Below are 12180 nucleotides of genomic sequence, written 5' to 3' on the forward strand. Positions count from 1 at the left end.
ATTGTATATGGCACTGGTCAGACCACACCTGGAGTACTGTGTGCAGTTCTGGAGGCCTCACTTCAAGAAGGACGTAGATAAAATTGAAAGGGTACAGAGGAGAGCGACAAAGATGATCTGGGGCCAAGGGACCAAGCCCTATGAAAATAGGTTGAGGGACTTTTGAATGTTCAGCCTGGAGAAAAGGAGGTTGAGAGGGGACATGATAGCCCTCTTTAAGTATTTGAAAGGTTGTCACTTGGAGGAGGGCAGGATGCTGTTTCTGTTGGCTGCAGAGGAGAGGACATGCAGTAATGGGTTTAAACTTCAAGTACAACAATATAGGCTAGATATCAGGAAAAAAAATTTCACAGTCAGAGTAGTTCAGCAGTGGAATAGGCTGCCTAAGGAGGTGGTGAGCTCCCCCTCACTGGCAGTCTTCAAGCAAAGGCTGGATACACACTTTTCTTGGATGCTTTAGGATGGTTAGGGCTGATCCTGAGTTGAGCAGGGGGTTGGACTAGATGGCCTGTATGGCCCCTTCCAACTCTATGATTCTATGATTCTATGATTCATTCACACAGTGATTTCACCTTTTTTTATATACATACATAGCTTCAACATGGTAATTCATGGAGAGGGGGAGTTAAAAAGCTGAGTGGTATGGATGCCTGCCTGTTGGCTAGCAAAGAATGGCCAAAATGCTATTATGAAGGGTAGGAACAAGAGGGGGCTGACAAAAGGAACCATGGAGACAAAAACAAACAATGTTGCTATTGTCTTTTTTGCAAGAAAGGGACAGGATGAGCAGCAATAGTTGGTGCCTCTTGAGACAGGAAGAACATTATGGGTCTGAGGGAAAATGCCCTGAGGGTGATAGGAGCGGACAAGTAGGTTGGAGGGCTGCACAGAAAAAGGTCAGGGGCTGGATGCGGCCTATGGGCCTCAGGTTGGGAATCCCTGGATTAGAGGATCTGTGCACAGTAATGACTGGGGAAGGCACTGGCAAACCACCCCATATTGAGTCTGCCATGAAAACGCTAGAGGGAGTCACCCCAAGGGTCAGACATGACCCGGTGCTTGCACAGGGGATACCTTTACCTTATGATATGTGATTTGATGGTAAATTTGGGAAGATCCAAATGGATAATTCTGAGGATTCATGAAGATCCATGCTTTTGAAAGTTTTTTCCCCACCCTGTCACCACCAAGCTTTCGCAAGAACAGCACGAGGGTTTCGAAAGAACAAGTCATGCCAGGCCAACCTTATCTTTTTTTTCGAGAAATTGACTACCTTGCTGGATCAGGGGAATGCCGTGGACATAGTTTATCTGAATTTCAGTAAAGCTTTTGATAAGGTTCCACATGATATTCTTGTTCACAAGTTCGTAAAATGCGGTATGGATCCTAATTCTGTCAGATGGGTCAATAACTGGTTGACAAATTGTACCCAGAGGGTATTTGTTAATGGTTCAGCATCTTCTTGGAAAAGAGTGACAAGTGGAATACCCCAAGGATCTGTCCTGGGGCCTGTGTTGTTCAACATATGTATAAATGATTTGGATGAAGGATTAGAGGGGATACTTATTAAATTTGCAGCTGATACTAAACTGGGAGGGGTAGCAAACACAACTGAAGACAGCAACAGAATACAGGATCTTGATAGGCTCGAGAAGTGGGCTAAATTGAATAAAATGAAGTTCAATATGGACAAATGAAAAGTTCTGCATTTAGGTAGGAAAAACCAAATACACCAATATAAGATGGGGGAGACTTGTCTTGGCAGTAGCATGTGCAAAAAGGATCTAGGAGTCTTAGTTGACCATACATTGAACATGAGTCAGCAGTGTGACTCAGTGGTTAAAAAGGCAAATGGGAATTTGGCCTGTATCAAATGGAGTATCGTGTCCAAATCACGGGAAGTGATGGTACCTTTAGGATGGTTTAGGATGGTTTGCTTTAGGATGCTTTTGGCTGATCCTGCATTGAGCAGGGGGTTGGACTAGATGGCCTGTATGGCACCTTCTGGAGCCTCTTGTGGCGCAGAGTGGTAAGGCATCAGAAATGCTGTCTGAAGCTGTCTGCCCATGAGGTTGGGAGTTCGATGCCAGCAGGCAGCTCAAGGTTGAGTCAGCCTTCCATCCTTCCGAGGTCAGTAAAATGAGTACCCAGCTTGCTGGGTGGTAAACGGTAATGACTGGGGAAGGAACTGGCAAACCATCCCATATTGAGTCTGCCATGAAAACGCTAGAGGACGTCACCCCAAGGGTCAGACATGACTCGGTGCTTGCACAGGGGATACCTTTACCTTTACCTTTATGGCCCCTTCTGACTCTGTGATTCTGTGATTCTGTACCGCTTTACTCTGCTCTGGTTTGGCCTCACTTGGAGTACTGCGTTCAGTTTTGCGCACCCCAATCAAAGAGGGATGTAGACAAACTGGAACGTGTCCAGAGGAGGACAACAAAGATGGTGAGGGGTTTGGAGACCAAGACATATGAAGAAAGGGTGGGGGAGCTTGATCTGTTTAGCCTAGAGAGGAGACGACTGAGAGGGGATCTGATAACCATCTACAAGTATTTAAAAGGATGCCATATGGAGGATGGAGCAGAATTGTTCTCTCTTTCCCCAGAAGGACAGACCAGAATGAATGGGATGAAATTAATTAAAAAGAAATTCCATCTAAACATCCGGAAGAAGTTCCTGACAATTAGAACAGTTTCTCAGTGGAACAGGCTTTCTCGGGTGGTGGTGGGTACTCCATCTTTGGAAATTTTTAAACAGAGGCTAAATAGCCATCTGACGGAGAGGCTGATTCTGTGAAGGCTAAGGGGTGGCAGATTACAGTAGATGAGCGATTGGGATGTGAGTGTCCTGCTTAGTGCAGGGGGTTGGACTAGATGACACATGAGGTCCCTTCCAACTCTATTATTTTATCATTCTATGATTCTAAGCTGTGAATTTGCGATTTTTGTGGAGCAGTCTGTACTAACTGACATATGTGATTTGATGACAAGTTTGAGGTGACAATGAACAACCCTGAAAATCCATGCTTCATAATCATGTTTTTGTGATGTAGCAGTTCCATGAAGTCATGTATGATTTTTGCTGTGAAATATCTGGCTATGGAGAAGATATGTGATATAATGGTGAGTTTGGAGGGATATAATGCAAAAATCCTGAGGATCCATGCTGTGGAATGAAGTTTTTGCATCAATGCAGTGCCATTTGAGGTGAGCCATTGCAACAGTTCCATGAATCCATGAGGAACCATGCTTTAGAACTACATTTTTTGTGTCACTGCAGTGAAATGAATCAGTGGAGGTATGATTTTTCTAGTGTTTCATAGACTGGAACATGATCTACAGTATGATGGTGGTTTACTTAATTTCAATGTAAAAATCATATGAATTAATGAGGATCCACATTTTTACACTGTTGTAGTGCCATAAAGTGTTTGATCTGGTGGGTTTTTGTTTTTGTTTTTTAAAGTGGTCCAGTGCATAGTCTTGACTTTTGCTCTAGTTGTCTTTTAGGAAGTAGAGGATCCATTAGGATCTGGATTTTACTTTCCTCCCTTCTCATAAAGAAACTGGGCAGACTTACCAGTTCCTGGGAGAAGGTGGTTAGCAGAAGGTAAGTTTTGACAAGCAACTTATGCAGAGACCCAGCAAGACGCATCCTCTGTTGACACGTGCTTTGGGCTCCTGGGGAACATTCATTTCTAATTAATTTCTTGCTACACATTAGTAGTTATTTTGCAGCACAGGCATGTGCCCTGGCATGTAGTTACTGGCCTAGAGGTGAATGCATGGCTACAAGAGATCTTGTTTGTTTTATATTCTACATGCAAAAGGACAATACTGCCCCCCCCCTCCAAGGAATAAGGGGACTTATAAGTATAGACCCACAGTGATACCCATGCTGTAGCAATATGAAGCTAGGGAATGTCTGTTCCTGATGCAGTGGACTCGAGTCAAAATGTTAACTGCCCAGCTGACACAAGACTGTTGGTTTTGGTGCAGCAAATTAACACGGGGTACCCCTCCGGGATAAGCAACCACCACTCAGGAGCCGAGCTTCTCTCAAGAAAAAAAAAAAACAAGCCTTCGCAAAGGAAAAGGAGAGCGAACACTTCTGTGCCTGAGGCTCGGTACCAGAGTTCATCAGTGTGCACGGCCCTCTGCTTCCTTGGCCCCCACGCGCGGACTTCCCAAGCCTCACTGAGGCGAGCGCGGACGGACTCCCAAGTTGAGGGCGCGAGTGGAGACCACAAGCCAGGCGGGGCCGGCGCTTACAAAGAGCTGCTGGAAGGGAAAGCAACCGGTGGCCCGTGGGGGAGGGAGCCTTCGACAGCAGAGGCCGGGCGAAGGAATCCCTGAAGAAACAAGGGCAGGCGTTGAGGTCCCTGCCAGCGCACGATGCGTCTGCACAGCGCGCGGGGGGCAGGAACAATGCACGGCGAGGAAGGCGCTAGCGGCTGAGAGAGAGAGAGAGAGAGAGAGAGAGAGAGAGAGAGGGAGGGAGAGAGAGAGAGAGAGGGAGGGAGGGAGAGAGAGAGGGGGGAGGAGGGAGGGGGCACCGGCGGGGAGGTGGAGCCGGCTGCAGCTGGCGACTCTGGCTCTCCCAGGCTGCTGGGCAAAGGGAGCGCTCACGCAGCGAGGAAGCGGCCGTCGGCTGCAGCGGTTCCTTGCGCCAGCTCGACGGGCTCCGCCGGGACTCGGACGCCGGCTGCCTCCGCCAGCGCGGCTCCTCAGAAAGTTACCCCGGCTCCTGCAGCTTTGGCCCCGCGGAGGAGGAAGAGCGGCTGCGAAGCCCAACGCTGCGCCGGGGGGTAAGTCAGTCCGCTTGCGCGCGCCTTGTCGCACATGGCAATCCGCCGAGACCGCTTCCCTAACAGCCATCCGGCTGGGTCTCTGCAGGCGACTCACCCAGCCGAAAGCCACTTCGGGACGGCGCCCCACACTGCCTCCGAGTCCCAGACGCTGGATCAGCGTTGCCCTTCTCGCCTCAATACGCTCTTCAGGCTGGGCTCGCCTGTGCCCGGGAGATGCTTGTGCCTTTCAGCGCTCTTCAGACCAGACGCTGGGGTCTCCATCCTTGACGCCTTTTCCCTCCATCCCTTTCATGTCATCTTCAAATATGGGGGTTCTGGTCCCTCCGTAAACACAGCGTGTTCTGGCGCTCTCCAAATATAGGGCTGATTTCTGTCACCCTCCCTCTGTGATTGTTTTCCAGCGAGTACTCCGTGCCTAGCAAAAGCCCCAAAGTGGGCTGGCTTCTTTTACTCCAGTCTCTTGAGGGTTTAAAAGCTCCCTGTTTTTAACCTTCAGTTGTCTAGGATGATGTTCTCCTTCTTCTTCACAAAATATCCCCAACCATGAAGTGAAATGCCCTTTTTCTCCCCAAAGCCCTTTTGGCAGAGAAGCTCTCTTTCCACCCTTTGCCCCTCTACCTACCATGGATTTAGGAATCTGTCTTGACCTCACACATTCTGATTTTTTTTTCTGTGAGGCACAGACAATAGCAGCCCTTCATCTTTTCTCGCCTAGTATTTTATCTGAGGAAGAGGGCCAGACTAAACCAAGCTGGTAGCACCCTACTCTGTTGGCATGGTTTAGGAAACTGAGGTAGGGAAGAAAAGTCAGCTTCAATCTTCCCAGCGGTGAGTGTGTGAAACTACTTGAGTTTTGTATATGTGTGTGTATATATGTGACTTTCTACTGAGTAATCAGTTGCAAGCTTGCTTTTTTTCTTTTTTTGCAGGGGAGAGACAAGGGGGCATTTTTTGAGTGTTTGATCTCCCTCCCATGTATGTGCAGGTGTTGGTTCTCTGTTTTGTTGGTTGGTTCTCTGTTTTGTGATAACAAAATAAGTTAGAATGCTGAGATGTTCCAAGCTTAACTGAACTTAAAGCTGGTAGTAAAACATTTCCTCAAGTCCAGAATTTCCTTCTGTGACCTTCTGGTTTATGGCAGCATTTGGAGCAACTTCAGATCCCCACTGAACTTCATCTCTTATCTTTGAAGATCAACTTAATGAGTTGCCACCTTTAATGACTTCATTCTGGTGGTGTTAGTTTGCTGCTAATAGCTGGAGAAGGAAATGGATGTATTATTTCACTAGAGTTGGAACACTCTGTTAGTCTTGTCTTTATAACAGGGAACACACTAATGTGGAAAGTTTCTACTGATCTGGGTGGCTGAGTTGCCTACACTTCTGACATACTCACATGCCAAACACCTAACTTGTGCAATGGAAGAAGTAACTTCAACAATAACAGAAGCACTGCTTTTTTCTATATATAGATGTAGCAATCAAGCCATTATTTTAGCTGTGTCTCCAGCTGTTACTCTTTTATCTTAGGACTGATAGCACATTTTGTTACCGGATGGCATTTGTATTAACAGTAAATCACAATAATATCACTTCTTCTGATCCTTAAAATCATTACTTTTCTGAGTGCAAGTATCCTCACATGTTTGATGTAGCAGTTAGCAAAAGATGCACTGGTTAAACATGTGTAAAATTCTTTATAAAATTAGTTGGATAATTTGTGGGTTCTTTGCTGGGATGTGCTATAGACTTTGACTGGATTGGACAGCAGGCATCTGAATAGAGGCTGAATGTTCCTCATGTTAAAAGTTCTTACCGAAGCAAAATTACAAGGGTTTTAGCCTAGCCTTTTTCTGCTGTACCAGTTCCCCATGTGTAGGAAGTTTAAAAAAGAGGGAAGAAACATTCAGAGCTACCTGAGTATCTAAATTCCTCCTATTATTAATTTTGAGATCCTATAATTAGTGGGTGTATTGCATCATAATAAAACAGTGTTGTTAATAGTAAATGACTTTGTAGATAAGCTCCACAGAATTATTGACTAACAGCTGTTGATTTTTCATTTTTAAAATTTGTTTTAAATAGAAGTTGGATTCTAAATGTCAGAAATGCTCTCAGCCTAGGATAGCTTTCTTTTAGATCAATGGCCCTTGACCTTTTTTGGACTGGGGACTGGGGGGGGGGAGAGGGAGGCACACTTGCTGACTTGCTGGCACCTGCACCTTCCTCCCCCCCCCTGCTGTAGCCCGGTACTGAGGCCTCCACTGCCCGGTATTGGGCCATGGCCTGGTGGTTGGGGAACACTGTTTTAGATGGTGTGCTGGACCAGGCAGTTGCTTTGAGTTCTATTATATTGTTTCCTAATAAAACAAGCAAGCAATCCTAGGCAGGTTTCCCACAATCCTACTCAAGGTTTTTTCAGTGGGATGTTCAACTAGGAAAACATTCCTAAGATTGTACTGCAAATGTGCATGCTATATAGATCAAATTTCTTGTTTTAGCATTTCAAATTAAAATGTGTTAATGTGTAGTTGTAATTTCATAGGCTTAGTGTAGACATAACTCTTAATCATGATTAGAACTCCTCATGCTTTTTTTGCCCTAACCTGAATTAAGTTCTCAAATGCAATGTGGAACTGTTGTTGAGCTTGCCAAGTTGAGTTTGGCTCATTGTGCAAACAGAGAGACTAGGAAGATGGTAAAACTGCGTAAGCCATGGTTTGCTCACTGTGTAAGAAGTACTTTACTATGGTTAACATAAATCATTGTTTGGAAATGACTTTAAATCATGGATTCAGGGCTGATTTGAAATGGTCATAAAGACAGTGCCAAACATGCATTGAATTAAGTAGCAACGTTAATTTGTGTTAGAAGTTCCATGTGAATTTTGGTATAGACTTTCTATTTCATTTTCCTCTGAATTCTTCAGCACTCTTCATACTTACTCAAATATTGGATGACCTCTGGCAGGTGGAATAGTTCATTGTTTATAGTAACTAAATTGCAGGGCATTGATGATGTACTGTGCAGTGCAATTACTATAAAATGGATCATCAGGAAAGAGAAGGCTAAAGGAGGACATGATAGAGGTTTATAAAAGTATGCATGGGGTAGAGAGAGTAGACAGAGAGAACTATTTTTCTCCCTCTTCCTAAATACTAGAACTCATGGGTATCCAACTGATGTTAATGAGCAAAATATTCAAGACAGAAAGAAATACTTCTTTACTCAATAAGTGATTAAAATGTGAAATTTGGTGCCAGAGGATATAGTGATGGCCATAGGCTCCAAGAAGAGATGAGGCAGATTCATGAAATCTACAAATGGCTACTAAGCCGTGGTGACTAAAGGGAACCTTTGCATTCACAGGCAGTAAACCTTTTAATACCAGTGCCAGGAGGCAATATCAGGGAAGACCTCAGTCCCTCTGCCCTATTGTTGACCCTCCAGCATAACTGGTTGTTCACTGTATGAGACAGGATGCTGGCCTAAATTGACCATTTGTTTTAAAGAGCTTTCCTGGCTGCCTGCATGATGAAATCTACAAATCGTAATTCAGCTACCATTATATCTGTGGAATGTCATCCTTCCTTCTCTACTATTGTGGAGGTGAAGCTTGTCTTGCCCTTGGTATAAACTTGGAACAATTTGCTAGACATTTGATACATACTATCATCTACATCAAGTCTTGGACACCACTATTCCCATTAACTGACAGTGAAATATTATTGGGATACAATATGGTAGCACTGACCGAGATGAAGTTTGGTTATTGCAGCTTGAAAATGACAACAAGATCCATGTAGGAATGCAGCCTTGATTGACTCTTGCCTTTCCTAATGTATTATATTTAGCCTGAAGTGATTGCTCAGTTTGGTCTTGTGTTCAATACTTCCTTAAAGGAGGGCATAGTGTTGGTGATCATCTTGATGCAACCATGATAGCCCTTCTGAAAAAGTCATACCTGGATATGGATGACTCAAGCCAATATCAGCAGCTTGCAAATATCACCTCTTGTATTATGCATTTTGTAATTTGTGTTTTGAACTGACTTGTTTTCCCTATCAAATGACCTGCTGGGAAAGAAACCTGGGCAGTGCAATTCTGTTGATCCTTCTGGGACTGTCTGTGGTTTGGATGGGATAGGTATCAGAGCATTGTGCTCCAGTTGTTTAGTTTAAACATGGCAGGTTCCAGAATGTAATGTTGGGTGTCAGGTTCTCAAGTCCCATGACATTTTTATTATGGGTTCTTCAGGAACTTTGGTGTCTCATACTGTCCAATATTTCCATCAAACTACTGAGAGAAGTCATCTAGAGCAGGGGTAGTCAACCTGTGGTCCTCCAGATGTTAATGGACTACAATTCCCATGAGCCCTTGCCAGCAAATGCTGACAGGGGCTCATGGGAAGTATAGTCCATGGACATCTGGAGGACCACAGGTTGACTACCTATGATCTAGAGATCTGAAATGTGATGTAATCAGTGTGCGAATAACACTTGATTCTGTTTTTCTTTTACATTTAAATCAAGTGAGGATTGGTTGTTCAGAACTTACTTTATAGACAGTAATAATGGGGTGACTGAAAGCCAAAAAGCTGAATCCAGATAGTATGTAGTTAATAGATAGTACAAGTTGTGGCATAAGGAGTGATTCTGTTCTGAATGGGGTTACATTCTCCTTACAGAGCAAGTTTACAGTTTGGGAGTGGTTTTAGATCTTGTACTATAATTGGAGGATGAAACTTTGGCCAATTCCACATGGGTGGAAAAGATTGGGAGGGGGCTCATACGGATGCGGAGCTAATCCCCACATCCACATGACATCGCTGCCAGTCCGGTGCCCTCCTGGGCCTGGTGTGAACTGGGTCCTCAGTAGCCCTGTTAAGGGAATGTAGATTCTTCCACATTCCTTTTTCATGCTGTGGGGGCCAACAGGACCTGTCCTGCATGTAATGGAGGTTGGGAGTGGGCAAAAAATGTCCCGGTTCACCCCATGGTCCTTTGTGACACTGCAGGACAGACCAGGGCTTTTAAAAATTTTGCAGGGAAGTGGTATCACGTACTTGTGCAATCCCACCTTCCTGCAAAGTAACAAACCCATGCAGCCCTCCTGTGAGGCGGAACCTGTCTGCTGCAGCTGTATTCCCCAGGGGGACACATTTTGGTGGTGGACCGGATTCTTGTGGGAACACAAAAAGAGTGGTGCCGCTGATGCGGAATCGGCCTGTGATGTCCTTGCTCAGTTGGTTTGCTAGTTGTGGCCTTTCCTTAAGTGTTTTACTTAACTTGGTTTTATTCTTGGTCTTTGTAGTAATCTCAGTCCCATCCATCATGCACTGGGGCATAACTCAGCTCAAGTGCCTTCCCTTGCGTTCAGACATAGAAAAATGGGTGTTGACCACCACCGTAATCCACCTCGAGCCTAGCTTTCTCCCTCAAGCCTTATGAAAGGACTATCCAGGCCTGGGGCATGCCCAGGAGCCTCCCTCTACCTGAGCCTCATGAGCATGTGGCTCAGTCTATGAGGGACGTTGAGCTCCAAACTGTACACAGTACTAAAAGTGAGGCCAAACCAGAGCAGAGTAAAGCGGTGTCATCACCTGCCGTGATCTGGACACGATACTCCATTTGATACAGCCCAAAATCCCATTTGCCTTTTTAGCCACTGAGTCACACTGCTGACTCATGTTCAATGTATGGTCTACTAAGATTCCAAGATCTTTTTCATCCATAATACTGCCAAGACAAGTCTCCCCCATCTTATATTGGTGTATATGGTTTTTCCTACCTAAATGCAGAACTTTACATTTGTCCCTATTGAACTTCATTTTATTCAGTTTAGCCCCGTTTTTGAGCCTATCAAGAAGATCATCCTGTATCCTGATCTATCTTCTGTTGTGTTTGCTACTCCTCCCAGTTTAGTATCGTCTGAAAATTTAATAAGTACCCACTCTAAACCCTCATCCAAATCATTTATAAATATGTTGAACAACACAGGCTCCAGGACAGATCCCTGGGGAACTCCACTTGTCACTCTTATCCAAGAGGATGCTGAATCATTAACAAGCACCCTTTGGGTACGTTCTGTCAACCAGTTATTCCACCTGACAGAATTAGGATCCATACTGCATTTTAAAGGTAAAGGTATCCCCTGTGCAAGCACCGAGTCATGTCAGACCCTGGGTACTCATTTTACCTACCTCGGAAGGATGGAAGGCTGAGTCAACCTTGAGCCGGCTGCTGGGATTGAACTCCCAGCCTCATGGGCAAAGCTTTCACCATCATCACAGACCACAAGACACCCCCGGGTCTCTTCACGACGGACCGTTAGACACCACAGATCCTGTCACTTCACATGCTGTGATGGTCCATTTTTCTCCACGAGTATGACTTCCAGCTCATACACCATCTGGGAAGTCCATTGTCCATACCAACACCCTCAGCTCCCTGCTGCTCCCTGCTATCAATGCTGATCCAACACCCACTTGTGGCGTGATGCTCATGGACACATTGCCCCAAGACCTGTCATCACTGAGGAACCTGCTGGCACAGCACAGGAGATAGAAGCGTTCCCTGCACAACAGTGGCCTCAGTCTCAGCCCCGCTGGAGTACCAGGTTGTCAGTCCAGCACAATGCTCTCTGGCTGTTCCACCTGTTCCCCAGGAACTTTCCAGCCCTGATTCAGCCTCAGCAGCAGCACCTGCAGAACTTAGGAGGTCCATGAGGATTCAATCAACACCCGGGAACCTCCAGAACTTTGTACACCACCTGCTGAGTGACTATGTTGTGGGGGAGGGGTGTTGTGTATGCAGTCCTACCAAGGACCTGAGCTTGAGGTCTCAGGCAGAATTGTAATCTGGGAGACTGCTGGATCCAATCAATGCTTAGTGAAACTGACCAATAGCACTGCAGCGATGGGAATCTCCTATTGTGCTCAGTTGTATATATTTTGGCATTTTCAGGGGGTTGCTCAGTTCAGTTTTGGTCCTCTAAAACTTAGAGCTGGCATCAATAAAGTGCTGAAATGAACTTGCAGGGTCCATGCCTCCTTAACCCATGGATTTAACAGTAGTGATGTCAGTTCTGGGGATGTGGCAGGGGTTTGGCCAGTGATCACTTCTGGGGCTCCTCAATGCCTGAATTTTTTTTCAGGGGCTCCTCCATGGTTAAAAGGCTGAAAAAGGCTGCACTAGTATCTTGAGTGATGTGTGGGGAGGGGCAGCCTAAAAATAAAATAAATCACACTATGAAGCATTAAATCAAGATGGTTACTGAATTACATTGCAAGGAATGCAACTATCAAAGGGTGACTGAAGTAACCTAGAATCATAGAATCATAGAGTTGGAAGGGGCCATACAGGC

At 45.3% G+C, this 12180-nt stretch overlaps 1 protein-coding gene across 20 annotated transcripts in view; it reads left to right on the forward strand.

Annotated features, from left to right (window-relative positions):
• Nucleotides 1-12180, forward strand: part of TSPAN18 (tetraspanin 18) — a 243203-nt gene that overhangs the window by 29227 nt on the left and 201796 nt on the right. For 10 of the 20 annotated variants that reach the window (XM_077322249.1, XM_077322252.1, XM_077322250.1 and 7 more), the window contains exon 1: nucleotides 4572-4813. The exons of 3 other annotated variants lie outside the window; for them this stretch is intronic. The gene's annotated coding sequence lies outside the window, so the exon portion shown is untranslated. Of the gene's footprint in view, nucleotides 1-4570; nucleotides 4814-5274; nucleotides 5645-12180 lie in introns of those variants that run through there. 7 more of the 20 variants (XM_077322264.1, XM_077322266.1, XM_077322263.1 and 4 more) reach the window with 3 other exon arrangements.

Source organism: Paroedura picta, chromosome 2 (assembly GCF_049243985.1).
Source record: "Paroedura picta isolate Pp20150507F chromosome 2, Ppicta_v3.0, whole genome shotgun sequence".
Lineage (NCBI taxonomy): Eukaryota > Metazoa > Chordata > Lepidosauria > Squamata > Gekkonidae > Paroedura > Paroedura picta.